This window comes from Aegilops tauschii, chromosome 1 (assembly GCF_002575655.3).
Source record: "Aegilops tauschii subsp. strangulata cultivar AL8/78 chromosome 1, Aet v6.0, whole genome shotgun sequence".
Taxonomy (NCBI): Eukaryota; Viridiplantae; Streptophyta; class Magnoliopsida; order Poales; family Poaceae; genus Aegilops; species Aegilops tauschii.
This window is the reverse complement of record NC_053035.3, coordinates 421,371,035-421,377,034: the sequence shown is the minus strand read 5'-3', so window position 1 is coordinate 421,377,034 and position 6,000 is coordinate 421,371,035.

The window sequence follows — 6,000 nt, the reverse complement described above, 5'->3', positions numbered from 1 at the left end:
CTCGTCGCAGTTGAAGCACAACCCTTGGCGGCGACGCTCGAGTTGCTCGGCCGGGGTGTGCTGGCGGAACGGGCGCGCCGCAGTCGCGGAGAGGGGTGCCGCGGAAGCCTGAGCAGGCCGACCCTGCGCGGAACGTCCGGCCATGGTGGCGGCCCAGCGGCCCGGTACGGTGACGCCTGCTGAATGGCCACCGCGCGGCGCTCGAACGCGCGGGCGTAGTACATGGCTGTCTGGAGGTCCTGGGGTCCCCGCAGCTCCACGTCCACGCGGATATGATCCGGCAGACCGCCGACGAAGAGCTCGGCCCGCTGGCGAGCCGTCACGCCGGGCGCGTGGCACGCCAGGGCCTGAAAGCGGTCGGTGAAGTCCTGCACCATAGAGGTGAAGGGGAGACGGCCCAACTCCGCCAGCCGGCTCCCGCGTATCGGCGACCCGAAGCGAAGGAGGCAGAGCTCGCGAAAACGCTCCCATGGAGGCATGCCGCCCTCGTCCTGCTCAAGAGCGTAATACCAAGTCTGTGCGGCGCCTCGGAGGTGATATGAAGCGAGCCAGGTGCGGTCCGACGCGAGCGTGCGTAGCCCCCGGAAAAACTGGTCACACTGATTAAGCCAGTTGAGGGGGTCCTCGGTGCCGTCGTAGGTGGCGAAGGCGAGCTTGGCAAAGCGCGGCGCCGTCTGGGTATGACTGCCGTGGGGGTACGGCTCGGCGGTGCGAAGCAGCGGCGCCGGGTCGGTGATCACAGGGCCCTCCCCCACCCCCCCCCCCCCCCCCCCCGTGGAGCGGCGGCGCGTCGAGGCCAACGTAGGGGCCCTCGGAGCTGGAGGACCCGCTGTATAAAACGGCACGTGCGGCGGTCCCGAGGCCATCGTGTAGACTGGCTGAGATGATGACTCGGTCAACCAAGCCGGTAGCAGGGACGGCGAGGACGGGAACCGGACCTGGTGGATCGGGACTCCCGCCCGCGCGGTCAATGCGGGGATGGAGCTGACCGGCGGTTGCTGCTGCAGCTGCAGCGGCTGCTGCGGTGTCGCGTCGGGCAGCGGCTGCTGCGGTGGAGCGCCGGGCGCGGCGGAGGCCGCCAGGAGCGGCGGCTGCCACTTCAACCAGGGCAGGGCGGTGGTGGCGGTGGATGGCAGCTGTAGCGGCCACGGCAGCCACGGCGGCGCGGTGGCGGCAATGGGCGGCGCAGCCGGGTGCGGCCCGTAGGACCCGGCCAAGAACATGCGGATCTCCTGGACCGCCAGGGTTAGGTCCCGCAGCGCCCCCGACACCTCCTCTGGGGTGAGGACGGCGGGGGCGGGCGCGACGGAGGATCCCGGCGCGGGCAGGAGTGGGGCGACGGTTGTGGTGGTCGCCGGAGGCGACTCGGTGACTGGCAGCGAAAGAGACGGGTTGGGCGGCGGGGAAGACATGATCGAACCGAAGCTAGCTGATACCAAACTGGTAGAAACTAGGGTTCTACCGGGTCTAGGCCGGAGGTTGTAGGGGAAGGCACTATTAGGGAAAACCTTATACACATAACTTTAGCAGTAGCGCTTGTCAAAATAGGGCGCTAGTGCTATATAGCAATAGCGCGTGCTGATTAACCGCGCTACAGATACACATAGTAGTAGCCATCTTAGAAAAACCGCTCTACCGCTAATATTGCTGTAGCAGCGCGTTTATGGTGAAACGCGCTACTGCTAATGAAAAGAAAACAAAATGAAAAATAAATAGAAAAGTAAATGAAAATGAAAGAAATAGAAAAAGGAGAAAGGAAAAAAAGAAAATGTAAAGAAAAAAGAAAAAAAAAATAAAGGAGAAAGTCATAGCAGTAGCGTCTGTTCATAACAGGTGCTATAGATAATATAGCAGCTGCGCGTTTTTTGACCCCCGCTATAGAAAGGGAAAAGGAAATAATAAAAGAAAAGAAAAATAAATAGCTATAGCAGTAGCGCATTTTGTAAAAATCTCTATAGCTAACTTAGCTATAGCGCGTTTTTACTTTCAGCGCTACCGCTACGTTTGACTTAACCCCCGCGGTTTCCCTCCCCCCGGCCACCACACTTCTCCTCCAAATCCCTCACCCCACTTCGCCGCCGTCTCCCCACGTCGCTGTTGTCCCACTTCGCCGCCGTCTCCTGCCGACGTCGACGCCCCCGGAGCCACCAGAGTCGCGCGCCGTCGACGCCACCGGAGCCGCCCCCAACGCCAGCGGAGCCGCGCGGCCTCATCAACGCCACCGGAGCCACCCTCGACGCCCCTGCCTCCCTCGCCACAACTGCCTCCCTCGCCGTCACCGGAGACGCCCCTGCCTCCCTCGCCACCACCGGAGCCATCCTCTGTAAGCCCCCACCCCTCCTATCTCTCTCTCTCTCATGCATAGCACAAACATTGGACAGAGAACTAGCTAGCTAGGTTAACTAGTTTAATTAGGTTAATTATCTAGATTAGTGCAAAAATTTAGTTATGGCTTTGACAGAGAACTAGTTAGGTTAACTAGTTTAATTAGGTTAATTATCTAGATTAGTGCAAAAATTTATTTAGGGCGTTGACAGAGAACTAGCTAGGTTAACTAGTTTAATTAGGTTAATTATCTAGGTAAACTAGGTTAACTAGCTAGGTTAATTAGGTTCGTTAGGTTAACAATCTAGGTTAACTAGGTTGGCTAGGTTAGAGCAAAAATTTATTTTAGAGCATTTAGGTCAGAAGGGTTAGAGAAATGGAGTTCCTTTGCAATTTAATTGGGTTCTGTCCTAGGCAGAGAAGGGTTAGAGAAAATAATATGTGTGTGTGTGAGAGAGAAAGAGAGAGGAATAGCTAGAACAGAATTTGGGTTCTGTCCTAGGCAGAGAAGTGTTTAGTGAGGTCATTTGGCAAAGGTTTTTGATTTTTGAAAAGACCACTATTTTTCAAGGAAAAGAATTTAGGCAAGTTTTATTTTAAAGATGATCCCTTCCTAGACTTTTATTGTTGATTATATCTTTTCATTGAAGTGGTCATGTTATATCTTTTCATTGAAGTGGTTCGATTGTGCCCAAGTGGCCTTTTGTTGTTTCCAGGGAATGAAGCCGAGTGGCCTATGTTTTGCCGGAATGTTGATTCATTTCCGTTCCGGTAAATATCAGGTGCTCGATTTGTCCACTTTTTATCAAAGGTCATGCCGAAATTTTCCGTGAATTTCGGCATGACTTGTGCTACAAACTAGGACATATCGAGTGCCCGGGATTTGCCGCACCGGGAAGGAATCAACGTTCCTGCAAAACATAGGCCTTTTTATGTCATTATTCATTTTATTAGGTCTAGAATTAATTGGCTAGATTTAATCGTAGGAAACATGGCTAGCAACGATGAAGGACAGGGTTCTGGTGATTGCGACGACGTCTACCGGGCGGCAGACGAATTTTTGAACCTTGTCGACGATCAACGGTTGTTGTTGCTGGGCCCACCTGTCACATCGGAGACTAAGACTGACATCGAGACCGGCACTGAGACTGAGACTGGCGCTGAGACCGGCACCGAGACTGGCGGAGCCGGTATAGAACCGAAACCAAAGAGGCAACGGCGCCTAATCCAACTCATCACTAATAGAGTGGTGGTCACGGAGGTGGACGATGGCAATTTTGAGCCAAAAGAGCCAGAGGAAGCGCGATCGTGCTACGGCAATCAAATAGGCTGCATCGTACGGACAACCGCCACCATCAACGATGAGAAACTAAAGAAGATATAAAATATGAGGCCCTCCCTCCTAAAGAAGCTGCACCAGGTATTCTTGTTCCCGGGCCGAGATGAAAAGAAATATACTGATCCAGATAAAGACCCGGTAATGAAGAAGATATACAAACGCGCCATGACCAAGTTTAGCGACGCATTGGCCGCATGGAAAGTAAGGATGAAACATCGGATCATCAACAAAAAGGAACCCTACTCCGAGATTGTAAAGGATAATCCAACAATCACGGAAGAGCAGTTTGAAATATTCAAGGCGGCTTGCGATGCCGAAGCTGCCAAAGAAAAGTTGAAGTACATGAAGGGGCTTCAAAAGGGGAACATGGGGTGCCACCACCTCGGAAGCCGTGGTTACGCGGGGAAGAGGTCCATATGGGCCAAGGAGGATGCGGAACGCGAAAGTCTGGGCATCCCAGACCCCTTGGCGGAGTTCACCGTCCCGCAGGGGCGTGACGTCCTCAGGGCCCGGTACCATTGGGACCCAGTCAAGAAGGTTTTCGAGACTGACCCGGTCACGACGGAGTTCATGAGACTGCTGGTAATTTTAGTTTCTGATCAATTCGGCTGCACATTTAGTCATATTTGTAAATGATCCTTGTTCCTTTTGCAGAAAGAGCAGCACAGGATTGCGGCCGAAAGCGACTCGCCATCTGAGGCGTTGGCGAGGCCCAAGTGGGACACCCCATTCAACCGAGCGTTGAACATATTGAAATGACTCTCGGTGGACACTCGGCCGTCGTATGGACGCATGCACGGTGTCGGAGACGGCGCCACGTGGAAGAAGTACTACCGTGAGACCACGGAGGAGAGAAAGGAAACACGGAGGTTAACTGAAGAAAACATCGACAAGAAGGTTGAGATTGCGGTTGAGAAGAAATCAGCTGAGACAGTCGCAATAGCCCTAGCTGCCGCAAAACAGGCGATTGCAGATTTGTCTGGTGGCTTGGTTCCGGCCGTTGTTAGTTGGAGCAGGCAAAATCCAAATAATAATGCAGCGGACTTACCCGTTGCCGACTTCTTCGGGAGCAGCTCGACTAGCGTTGCACCAGCACCTGCACTTGCTCCTGCACCGGCTCCCGCACCAGCTCCTGCACCGGCTCTCGCACCTGCTCATAGCAGCCCGTCCTCTGTCTCAGACGTGCTCAGCGGTGCTTCGTCTTTGGCTGAGCTCGACGCCCTGACAGTACCTGTCACACCGGCCCTCTTCAATAAATGTATAATCTCTCGTTTCTGTTGCCTTTCGGAGGTCTCACGTCACAGACATGTCTTTGCAGGTCGACGTAATCCCGTGCACCATATTGTACACCATCAGCGACCAGAAGTTGGACGTGGGGAAGGCGACGATAATGAAGCCGAAGGAACCTGATACATCTCCATCGTATCTATAATTTTTTATTGCTACATGCCAATATTATTCAACTTTCATATACTTTTTGGCAACTTTTTGTACTATTTTTGGGACTAACATATTGATCCAGTGCCCAGTGCCAGTTCTTGTTTGTTGCATGTTTTTGTTTCGCAGAATATCCATATCAAACGGAGTCTAAACGGGATAAAAACGGACGGAGAATTATTTTGGAATATTTATGATTTTTGGGAAGTAAAATCAACGCGAGACGGTGCCCGAGGGGGCCATGAGGCAGGGGGCGCGCCCTGGACCCTCGTGGGAACCCTGTAAGGCGGTTGACGCTCTTCTTTTGCCTCAAGAAAGCTAATTTTATGAGGAAAATCTGGGCGAAAGATTCACCCCAATCGGAGTTACGGATCTCCGGATATAAAAGAAACGGTCAAGGGCCAGAATCAGAGAACGCAGAAACAAAGAGAGACAGAGAGACAGATCCAATCTCGGAGGGGCTCTCGCCCCTCCCACGCCATGGAGACCATGGACCAGAGGGGAAACCCTTCTCCCATCTAGGGAGAAGGTCAAGGAAGAAGAAGAAGGAGGGGGGCTCTCTCCCCCTCGCTTCCGGTGGCGCCGGAATGCCGCCGGGGCCATCATCATCACCGCAATCTTTACCAACAACTTCACCGCCATCATCACCAACTCTTCCCCCCTCTATGCAGCGGTGTAACCTCTCTCTTACCCGCTGTAATCTCTACTTAAACATGGTGCTCAACGCTATATATTATTTCCCAATGATGTATGGCTATCCTATGATGTTTGAGTAGATCCGTTTTGTCCTGATGGCTATTTGATGATCAAGATTGGTTTGAGTTGCATGTTTTATTATTGGTGTTGTCCTATGGTGCTCTCCGTGTCACGCAAGCGTGAGGGATCCCAGCTGTAGGGTT